The sequence below is a fragment of the Dendropsophus ebraccatus genome, chromosome 4 (assembly GCF_027789765.1).
Source record: "Dendropsophus ebraccatus isolate aDenEbr1 chromosome 4, aDenEbr1.pat, whole genome shotgun sequence".
In the NCBI taxonomy this organism is placed as follows: domain Eukaryota; kingdom Metazoa; phylum Chordata; class Amphibia; order Anura; family Hylidae; genus Dendropsophus; species Dendropsophus ebraccatus.
The window spans coordinates 145887613-145900184 of NC_091457.1; positions in this window are offsets into that span (position 1 = coordinate 145887613).

The following is a 12572-nucleotide window of genomic DNA, read 5'->3' on the forward strand; positions in this document are numbered from 1 at the left end:
AACTGGGGACTGGTGTGCACATAGTCCTCCTTCTAGTCGTCGTCCTCCTCCTCCTAGTCCTCCCCCTCCTCTTCCTCTTCTTTTTGATCACTTTTTATCACAATTTTTCCCGATTTAATGCGACCAAAAATGCACAATTTTGCACTTTGGAATTTTTTGCGCTTACACCGTTTACCGTGTGAGATCAGGAATGTGAAAATTTAATAGTTCAAGCGATTATGCACGTGGCAATACCAAACATGTTTATTTTTTTATTTATTTTTATTTATAAAATGAAAAAAAGGGGTGATTCATACTTTTATTAGGGGAGGGGATTTTTTATTAATAAAAAAAAAACACATTTTTTTTTCCCTCTACACACTCACTAGAAGTCCCCCCGGGGTTAGGGTTTTTCACCCAGGGGGACTTCTAGTATTACTGCTCTGATCTCTCTTTGAGATCTATGCAGTATAGATATATAAATCCATGAGATCAGTGTTTTATTGCTCTCGGCTGCTGCAGCAGAGAGCAATCGATTACCGAGCCGGGATCAGCGACATTACAGCACAGACCCCCGGCCGGATAGGAAGCAGGGATCGCTCCTCTGAGATCGCACTGCGGGGAGTACCACCAGGTATGGGGGAAAACAAAAATTTAGATGCAGCTGTCAACTTTGACAGCTGCATCTAAATGCCTAATTAGTGGGCACGGTGATCGGACCGTGGTCCCTAATAGCTGCAGTCCCGGGCTGCATATAGCACCCGAGATCGCGGCAGTTCAGAGCGGGCTCGCCGCTTGGGCCCCCCTCTCAACTCCCTTAGTGATGCCAGGGCGTACATTTACGTCCTGGGACGTCTAGGGGTTAACATCTTTCCCATATGTGTTCAACCTTCTAGCTGCAGGCTAATCAGCATTTTTGACTTGTACTGCTAATTGTTTTACAGATGCAATTTACATCTCCTATTTCCAATTACATCTGTCATAATTGGAATAATTTCCTCTCAATTGTTTGAGGGATGTTTTATGTTCCGATGTTAAAAGGGTTTTTCCTCGAAGCAAGGTTGATAAAATTGCATGCATGCTACATCCATGTATATCTAGGAAGCGGAATGCAATGTTTTTAGGTAAAAGACTTGAATCACTGAACTGTTCTTTTCCCCCATACAATATACATAATGAATGTATATTGCAAACTTGCTTTATTTCACATCTACTGTATATTTAGATTTTGAAAGTTATAACAACAGTGACACATCATATTGACCAAACACAACTGAGGTGAGGGTGTCTCGTGATTTACGAATTAACAGAAAAGATGAGGTAAAAATAAAAAGAATTCAGAATCGAGAAGAAGGATAGAAGGTTGGTCCAGACTAAGACAGAACTAGTGTGCCGCTACCAGTGGTACTGGGCAGTAGTCTGTATCCTGGATGCGACGATACTCCGAGGATTTCTTAAATTTGGTCATGGAAAACAGAAAGCGTAATGTGGCCTTGGGTGTGCTGTGGATAGTCACCCCCGTAATCTCAGATATCAACTGAAGTACAGTCGACCAGAAGGGCTGAAGTCTAGAGCAACCCCACCAAATGTGTGTCATGGTGCCCACTGTGATGTTGCATCTCCAGCACAATTCCGAGCCCATTGGATACCATGTGTAAAGGGCTTCCGGGACTCTGTATAACCTAGCTAGAATTTTGTAGCACGTTTCTTGAACTTCTGTAGCAATTACGGTTTTGTGGGTCTGGAAAAAGCATTTGGCCCATTGGACTTCTGAAAACTGCTTATCTAGCTCCTGTTTCCTTTTTCTACAATAGGTAGACAGAGTCTGAGACCTATCCGAAATTAACAGGCCTTCGATGCTAGGAATTGAAATTAAGGGACAGGTAGGGGCCAAGCACATTTTTACAAAGTCAGTGACTGAGCGGTGGAGTTTCTTGCCACGGGAAATAGTGGAGTAAAAGTGATATAAGTGGGGAAATGTGAAAGGGCCACGGTGTACAGTCCTTAGAGGAAAACTGTAGGAGGGGGGTACCATTAGCAAGTACATGTGTAAAGCTAAGGGGTGATTTTGTGTACCCTAAAAAGGTTTTGGTAGAAGCACTATAGGTTTTCTATCGGATTCAGGTCTGGAGAAATGTGAGGTCCCCCAGTCTCCAGCAGTCGCTCCATGTGAGGTCCCCCAGTCTCCAGCAGCCGCTCCATGTGAGGTCCCCTAGTCTCCAGCAGCTGCTCCATGTTAGGTCCCCCAGTCTCTAGCAGCTGCTCCATGTGAGGTCCCCCAGTCTCCAGCAGCCACTCCATGTGAGGTCCCCCAGTCTCCAGCAGCCACTCCATGTGAGGTCCCCCAGTCTCCAGCAGCCACTCCATGTGAGGTCCCCCAGTCTCCAGCAGCCACTCCATGTGAGGTCCCCTAGTCTCCAGCAGCTGCTCCATGTTAGGTCCCCCAGTCTCTAGCAGCTGCTCCATGTGAGGTCCTCCAGTCTCCAGCAGTCGCTCCATGTGAGGTCTCCCAGTCTCCAGCAGCCGCTCCATGTTAGGTCCCCCAGTCTCCAGTAGCTGCTCCATGTGAGGTCCCCCAGTCTCCAGCAGTGGCTCCATGTGAGGTCCCCCAGTCTCCAGCAGCCGCTCCATGTGAGGTCCCCCAGTCTCCAGCAGCAGCTGCTCCATGTGAGGTCCCCCAGTCTCCAGTAGCCCCTCCATGTTAGGTCCCCCAGTCTCCAGCAGCCATTCTCTCATGATATGACCTCGATGAGCTGGAGCATTGTCCTACATGAATATGACATTAGGCGGCAGTGTTGTTCATGCAGCGGCACAATGGCTGGAGTAATGATGTTTTACAGGTAGTTTGGGCTTGTCACTGTATCATTCAAAAAGTGTAAAGCAGTTCTGTATTGACTAAACACGCCTGCCCACACTGTGAAACTACCACCACTAGACACCCCTGCCCACACTGACCCCACCACTAGACACACCTTCCCACACTGGGACACCACCACTAGAAACACCTGCCCACACTGACACCACCACGAGACACCTGCCCACACTGTGACACCACCACCACTAGACACACCCGCCCACACTGTGACACCACCACCACTAGACACACCTGCCCACACTGTGACACCATCACCACCACTAGGCACACCTGCCCACACTGTGACACCAACACTAGACACACCTGCCCACACTGTGACACCACCACCAAAGGCAACAGTAGCAGAGGCATTGTGCAGAGTTTTTGTCTGATAAGATATATTACTAACATTCTTATATTCTCTTGTACTAACGATCTATGTAAACTTTGCCTACTTAAAGATGAAAAAACTCCACAAGACACACCATGCCCAGAGCAAAGGGAACTGAATGAACATTGTCATACCGTGCTCAGCCCTCTCCTAAATCTTATTAAGTACAGTAGATTACGACTTTCCTGTATAAACAGAACCATCACTTATATATATTTGCTGTGCTAGTGACTCTTGGCTGGAAACCCATTAACCTCACCCCTCGCCTACAGGTAGAGCCGGTATCTGTTTATGTATCTGCCAGGAGACCTCAGTGTGTTGAAAACAATTTTTTTTTTATTGGATTCATGTGTTGTATAGAAATTAATGAACATAGGAAGCAGAATACAAGAAAACTTAGTCATTTTACACCACGCTTCTGTCTGTGTGGGGGCAAAGTAACAAAAGAGAAAATAATGCATGTAATACATCTGTGATAATCATACGGTGCTATATACTACGTAGTGAAAAATCCACGTGGACATATTGAGTGACTTCCAAAAGCAGTGAATGGATATAGAGTAAGCCTCATTCATGGCTGTGTACTTTGGCTCTGTATTCTACCTGTATGTCCTGAATATGAAGCCAAGGTGTAATGGAGCTATTTACACACCTGTTACTATGTTGCAGTATTATACTATATCACAGCTGTATACTCCCCAGTAAGGCTGGGTTCACACTGTGTTTTTGCAATCTGTTTTTTGAAAAAAACGTATTGCAAAAACGGATGCATTTGTGTGCATCCGTTTTGATCCGTTTTTCCATTGACTTCCATTATAAAAAAACGGATCAAAACGGATCTGTTTTTTTTGATGGACACAAAAACGTTGCTGACACTATTTTTTTTGTCCGTAAAAAAAACGGATCTGTTAAACGTATGCTAAAAACGCAGTGTGAACCCAGCCTAATACACTAACATAGACTGATATTTATGGGGCTACATTCAGAAAATACAAACACTAACTTGTTTTGTTATCTTATTTTACACTTTTGTTACCATAAGCCTTTAGGTATGCCTTTGTTTTAGTATTAAAGAGGTACTCCAGCGGGGGGGCACTTTTTCGCTGGGGCCGGGGACGAGGTGGCTGAGGGAAAAGACGTCCACTCACCTCCCCGGTTCCAGCTTCGGGTCCCGCATTGCGGCGCTCCGGTGCCCGGTTCTTGCCCGCTTCCTGGTGTCTGACGCGGGCCCGAGACGTGACGTCTCAGATCCGCTCAGCCAGTCAGTGAGGGAGGCGGGATCTGAGCGGACTTGAAACGGATCCCGCCTCCTTCACTAACTGGCTGAGCGGACCTGAGACGTCAAGTCTCGGACCCGCGTCAGACACCTGGAAGCGGCCGGGCACCGGAGCACCGCGATGCGGGACCCGCCGCTGGAATCGGGGAGGTGAGTGGACGTCTTTTCCCTCAGCCACCTCGTCCCCGGTCCCAGCCAAAAAGTGCCCCCCGCCACTGGAGTACCCCTTTTATAGATTTCAGGTAGTGTAATACCAGTCCTGGCCATTATGTTTACATGGCATTTTTCACCAGATTTTCTTCTTGCTCTATTTCTAATATTAGTTGTTTGTAAGATTGATGGTAGAGACTAGTTTCTATGCTTCTCCAATTCAGTGTACATACAGAAGAAGGGATCCTGCTGTGTATGTCTCCATAAAACCCTATGAAGCAGCAGCAATATAGAGGACATTATAGAGCAGCACTGAGCAGTCTTAAGTCTGAATCAAGCCTTTCGGTGAGATCTAATAGTTTTTATGTAGTCACCTTGCAGTCTTTCCGAAACCACCCCTTTTTCCCAAATTCTTCTTTTCTAACCCCCCCCCCCCCCCGACTTGTATAGGCAGCATGTAACCTGATCTTTTAGTCTTGTAAACACTAGAGATGATCAAACAGCGGAAAATCTTAGGTTCTATCTTAGGAATCAAATGTGGCAGGTTCGACAAGGTTCGAGCTCTATAGAACCTAACATTTTCCGCTGTTCGATCATCTCTAGTAAACACAGAACAGAATTGTCAAACCTGTTCTAGTGAATGAACCTATAGCAGGGCAAAGGGAAGACACCTGGTAAGAGGAGAGAGGGGCATTTTTCTCTGATAAGATATATTACAAGGTTTGATTTATGTAATGTTTACCATTGAAACTTTACATTTCAGTACACAAACATGGCATTAGCCCCCACTGTTTTGGCCAGGCTTTTAACTAGATTTGGGAATATTTCAGTATTTGTGTGTTGTAGAGAGAAGTTGCTGGCCATCAGCTTGCAAAGATGTGACGGGGCCACATGGAGAGTCACTCAGCATTTCAGTACAACCACTGCCTATAGCATACTATAAGGTTGGCTGTACACATGAGTTTATTACTTGTAGCGATGGGTGTGAAATGGAAAACCCACTAATTACTAGGGGAGTCCACATCCTATTGCCCATGTGGTGTGTGTGTGTGTGTGAACATGTGACATGTAAACTACATCTGTAAAATACTAACCGTGTGTTTGGAACCGTGACAAAAAACTATGGAAATGATCTCATTGATGAAGAAATAGAAGTCAGGTTAGACTGTAGTGTACTATCCAGGTCAGGGAAAATGTGCAAGAAATCATATGAAGATTATCACTAAAAGGGGCACTCCGGACAAAATCTTTTTTTTTTTCTTTCAAATCAACTGGTTTCAGAAAGTTATATAGATTTGTAATTTACTTCTGTTTAAAAATCTCTAGTCTTCCAGTACTTATCAGCTGCTGTATATCCTGCAGGAAGTGGTGTATTCTTTTCAGCCTGACACAGTGCTCTCTGCTGCCTCCTCTGTCCATGTCAGGACTTGTCCCAGAGCAGTAGAGGTTTTCTATGGGGATTTGCTACTACTCTGGACAGTTCCTGTCTCGCTGATAACTATGGGAAGACTTGAGATTTTTTTTAAATAAAAATAAATTACAAATCTATATAACTTTCTAACACCAGTTGATTTGAAAAAGATTTTCACTGGAGTACCCCTTTAGAGAAATTCAGTTCTGAAAACAGATCCTTCAAGGGAGCTATATTCTATCAAGGATCCAAAATGGAACCTTCATAGGGATTTGGGGGGAGATTTATTAAATATGGTGTGAAGTGAAGCTGGCTCAGTTGCCCCTAGCAACCAGTCAGATTCCACCTTTCATTCCTCACAGACTCTTTGGAAAATGAAAGGTGGAATCTGATTGGTTGCTAGGGGCAACTGAGCCAGTTTCACTTTACACCATGTTTGATAAATCTCCCCCCTTTATTCTAGGTCAGTGTTCTCCAGCTGTTGCCAAGCAACCACTCCCATTGTGGCTTAACAGCTGTAGGTGTGATGGTAATTGTTGCGCTGTAACATGTTGGAGAACACTGATAAGACTATAATGACTGGGAACAAATAATGTACAGTGCTGGGTATCATTATACTCCAGAGAATTAGAGGATTATTCTGTGTGTTCAATATAATTGGTTATACACAATACATTGGCCCAGTTGGCTCACTATGGCAGCGGGTCTCAGGACTGTGATTCGGTGAATTGGTAACATTTGACATGAATGAGCGATATGTTAGGAGTTCATATAAATGACAGTATCACTTAAAGTAGACAGGTATGCTCTTACATATGTGGTTTCTCCCCTCCCCAGTACAGAGGTAAGTCCTTAGTCCAGGGATGGGGAACCTTGGGCTCTCCAGCTGTTGCAAAACTACAATTCCCATCATGCCTGGACAGCTAAATCTTTGGCTTTGGTTGTCCAGTCATGATGGAAATTGTAGTTTTGCAATAGCTGGAGGGCTGAAGGTTCCTAATCTCTGCTTTAGGGTATGTGTACACTACGGAATTTGCGCGCATCACCCGCAGCAGATTTTACCGCTCGTCCCCACTCGCATTTTCGCCACTGCCATAGACTCCATTCTATGTTCGGGCGGATTCTGCCTTCTGTCCAAAGAATGTACAGGTTCATTCTTTGGACGGATAGCGGAAACCGCCCAACCATAGAATGCAGTCTATGGCACAGGCTGAAATGCGCGTGGGAGAGTGGTGGAATCCATGCTGATTCTGTAGTGTGCACATACCCTAAGGTAGATAGTTCTACCCCCTTCTCTCAGTAGGTAGATATGTCAATACAAAAATAGCAAAAATATAGCACTGCAGCACTCCGGTAAAGGTGAAAAAACGATGAGAAGTTTATTAAAGCATCACACGTTATAGCAGCGACGTTTCGGTCGTACAATTCCGACCATTTTCAAGCGACGCTGCTATACCGTGTGATGCTTTAATAAACTTCTCATCGTTTTTTCACCTTTACCAGAGTGCTGCAGTGCTATATTTTTGCTGTATTACACACCAGGGGATCTGGTGATACTGCAGGCACCCATTTTCAACCATTGCATCGAGTGCCACGTCATTTTGTATTTTTCAATACAAAAATAGATATTCCTCATGCCCCAGGCAGAAATACTCTTTCCTTTTAGGCAGTTTGTCCTCTGTTTCACATTTCCCAAGTATGTCCTTAGGTCGTTGCCCCCCTGAGGTATAATCTTAGATGGTTCTTCCTAAAATAGCCAGTTTTTTTCTTAGGTAGTTGTCTATTTCCAGTAGACAGGTAGTCACCTCTTTGTTGCAGAATAGGAAAACATAAAAACATAAAAAATAAAGTAAATATATATATACTCACCTTTTCTTCCACAGAACAGCTGCACCACCGCCATTGTGCCTGCACTTCATTGGGCCGAGGTCACAGGCAGCTCTCACTGTATTACAGAGGCTGGGATCAGATATAACTCAGACCCTGGCCGCGTAACTCAGATAAAGGGTTCTGAGCAATAAGGCTGAAGAAGTGGGTTTCCTTTGTTACTGTCTTGACCCCCCAGCATGCAGATTCATGGACGTGGCATCAGAGACCTAGTATGGGCATCTAGTCCTGCTTTGTTACTACTTCCACCTTGCTAGTGCCAGGGTTTAATAAGATAATGGTAAAAACATTGCAGTAGAGATAGGACTAAAAGGAAAAAGTTTGATTAAATTATTAAAAATATATAAAAAAAAAAAAACATAAAAAAAATCTAACTCCAGTAATTGGCTTACACTGATACATCTGAACTATTAATATATTGCACTATTTATCTGACATTAAAGAAAAAATACCCAAGGCCACAATTATTGGTGTTAGATCAACTTGCCTCCCAAAAAAAGGGGAAAGGGATATAAAGTGATCAAAAAGTTGAAAAAGTAAAGTTCACTGCGCGAAAAAAATAATACAATGACGTCCGTTATGTTATGAATAACTAAAGACAGTTTTCTTGTTTCTCTGGGTCCACCCTGACCAACCTCTTGGTCCCCATCTTGACGCGACCAATTACCAGCTGAGACGAGTCACTCTTTATGTCTGAAACCCTCTTAAAAAAAAAAAGTATCGACAGGCGACCCTTTGTAAGGGTGTTTATTTATGACATGTATTATTACTACAGTGAGTATGTGATGGAATCTAATCAGTAACATGGTAACATGATAACAGATGATATCATAATGCCATTGTACCCGATACCCATGGCTGGCTTACAGTTCACAGCAGATTTGCGACTATCAGCCGATGTCCTGACATACAGATGATAGATACCCAGCATTAGAATAGCATAGATGCATTCTTCCTGAAACAGCACCACCCTTATCCTCAGGTTGTGTGCGGTATTGCAGCACATTGAAGTGAATGGAGCAGAGAGTTGTAATACCACACACAACCAGAGGACAGGGGTGGTGCTGTTTCTAGAAGAAAGCAAATATATATTTTCCTATGGTGGATAACCCATTTAATGTATACATTAGCAATTATGCATCTATTTCAATCCATCTGTGTACATTTACATTTTTTACAAAAACATATACTTTTTTAACAGCTATTCTACTTTCTATGTTTTCTCTTTAAAAATGTTTACATATGCAAACATATTTCTTTAAATTTACATAGACTACAATATATAAATATATACATGAGGGTGGAGCTAAAAACGTGACGTGAACGGGGACTTTTTCACTCTGGGAAAACTTTTTTTTGTTTCCCCTCATGCCAATTTTATCACCCCGTTATTAAAGCACAGCTGTCAGATCTCTGTGCTGTTACTCATTGGGTTAATATGAAACTCTCCAGTCTCTGCTGTACCAGTGAGGTCGGATTCCTGAAGGATTCCTCACCTATGTACACATCCTGACCCAGGTGTGGAGGAAAAGAACTGCATTCCCATCCGGCTCACTGAAGACTCGGGTGAAGTATTTCATAATTGACCTCTTTACACCCTTCGGAGATATGCATAATGCGTCATGTCATCCATCATTCCATCAGCCGACAATAAAAGAACAAATTACCGGACAAGGTAGATGGAGATTTCATTAGAGGTGATCAGGGATTATCTTATATTATTGTTCTCTATCAGGTAATTTAGATCATGTTTTTTGTCTATGACTAAAGGCTCTATCGCCTTGAACGATTATCGGCCGTTCAAGCCAATAAGCATTCAGGGTAATAGCACAATTTGAAAGGCGGCATGCACAATGTCAGCTGATCGTGGTCTTTCAGCATGCTAAAGATGGTGATTTTGTCAGTGATGGTCTGCAGCTCGTCACTGTGTAATAGAAGTGGTGGGAGCAGACCGCTGCTGACTTCGATGGGCAGCCCAAATGATCTAAGGATGGACCGCTCACTGTCTGTGCGTGTAATAGGGGAATGAGGGGGATGTGAGGGCTGAGCTAACAGGTTGGCACTCGCTTTCCCTGAAACATTGGGCCGTGTAATATGCCCAGGAGAAGTATTTCTATAGTGTAGGGTCCGCCCCATTTCTGAGGTCACCTTATTGTGATGAGATGGTACATACTCCTATAGTATGCTAAGAACCTCATTTTTATCCTAATATTTTTTTTTAACTGTTAATCCCCTCCTGCCGCTACACAGTAAATTAACGTCACTGCAGCCTATGCCTGAGGCTGCAGCAATGTTAATTTATGATCGAGGATAGCACAGGCGCAGAAGCTGTGCCTGTATCATCCACAGCGGGTCTCATCTATCAGTGATAGCCGGAAACCGTCCGCAGCTCTCAGCATCGGAGCCGTGCCCCGGTGATAGATACCCTATAGATACTGCGGTCAGCACCCCTGCAGTGATCGCAGAGCCCTGATGGTAGCCATGGACGGCAGGGGGAGGAAGGGAAAGCAGGGCGCGCGGCCGTACGCTCTGCCCCTTCCCCTCTCTCCCCTGCTGCTGTCACAAGATTGTGACAGCGGCAGGGGTCAGAGGAGAGGGGGTAGACATAGGGACATCAGCTTATGGGATCATTATGATCCCATAAGCTGATGTCCAAAAATGACCTGGGCATTGTTGCGTCAATGACTCTAGGGCATGAAAGGGTTAACAATGCAGGATGCTGTGTGTAGCCCGAGCTTAGAACGTGAGCCCGCTCTATACACCTCTATCAGCAGCTGGGGACCATAGCTTAAAGCTGGCATGGCCTGATGGCTGCGCTGGCTAATTAACCATTTATGGTGCGTTCACACCTACAGGATCTGCAGCTGATTTTCTGCAGCAGATTTCATTTAAATAACTGAACACAGCATCAAATCTGCTGCAGATCTGCTGCAGATCCTGTAGGTGTGAACGCACCCTTAAGGGGTGTTCAAAAAACAGCCTATACCAATAAAGTAAAGATTAGATCGATCAATGCAGTACTTATGTACCGCATTGATCTATATGAGCAATCATAGTTTTACCTATAGAAGCCCCCTAGATACTTGAGGAACATAGATAACATGTCAGTTTTACCACATGACAAAGGGCATAAAGACCCCCCCCCCCCCAATAGATTTTTCACTTTCACCATGCAAATAATTATTTCTTTTTTAAAAGCATATTTTATGTACAAATTAAGCTTGTTATTTCAAGGTACAATCGGTGTCACCAAAAATAAGAGCCCATATGGGTGTGTAGATGAGAAAATAAAAGCGCTATGACCTTTTGAACACAAGGAGGAGAACGAAACTGAAGTGCAAAAATGCAAAGTCACTCGGTCCTTAAGGGGTTAATGATGGGTCCCGTTTATAGATAGGAGGAAAATATCAGAATAGACAAAGATCTGTCAGTCATAATAAGCTAAGCAGTAAACAGCCAGAGGCGATTTGTAAATCTATGTTGCAGAGAAAAGTCACATATTGTTTCCATGCTGGGTAGTATGAATGCAGGTTAGTCCAACTGAATGGGGCTAGATCCATATCCAAAGGACATTAAAATCCATAGGATACAAAGTGAAAATCCACAGCAGAAATCTAAGGATATGGCTTATATTTCTGCCATAATGGAAAAAGTGCAAAATTTTAGATTTTTTTTTGTCTCATCAAATCCAAAAAATTGTAATAAAATGTGATCAAAAAGTCACATATGCGTAAATAAGGTACCGATAGAAAGAACGGATCATGGCGCAAAAAATTACATTTCACACGGCCCATAGACCGATAATTAAAAGTATTTTAAGGATCATAATAGAGAAATCGAAAAGAACATAATACATGTTATACAAGTTACATACCGTTGTAATCATACTGACTTGATAACTAGATAACATATCAGTTTTACCCTAGGGCGAACAGCGTAAACACGAAACCTTCCCAAAATCAGTTAAAAGAATTTTTTTTTTCAATTTCACTGCACAAATAATTTTTTTCCCTGGTTTTGCAGGATATTTTATGGAAAAAATAAGTCTGTCACTGCAAGTCAGTTGGAAACCAAACAACAAACACCTAGATCCTTAAATAGTCACTGTCACATCAACAAACTTTGTATAAAATCAATACAAACAAATGTAAGAAACTTTATAATATATCTTATTAAATAAAATTGCCCCCCCCCCGTACAGCTTCCCTAATAACCTTTTAATCACTATATATATAAAAAAAAAAACAAAAAAAACTTAATTCTGTTTTGTCTTGAATTAATGTTTTGTCAGGATGAATTAGCAGCTCACTGAAGAATCAGGTTACAGGCTACCCAAACAAGTCTATGGAGAAGGGAAGAACAAGGAAATTAATAGGAAGGGGGGTGATTGGAGATACAGAGGCTACAAAGAGACTACATATTTTTACTATATATTATAGAAAGTGCCTATTTGCATATTAGACTGCTCATTACTGCTTTATAATGTCCTCCATGCTGCTGCTTAGGAAGTCCTATAAGAGAAAAGCAGGATCCTGTCTTTTGTATATGTGCAGTGTATTGGAAACTCCATAGACATTTGGCTCCACCCACTAGCACAAAAACAATTGAATATTTGAGATGGTAC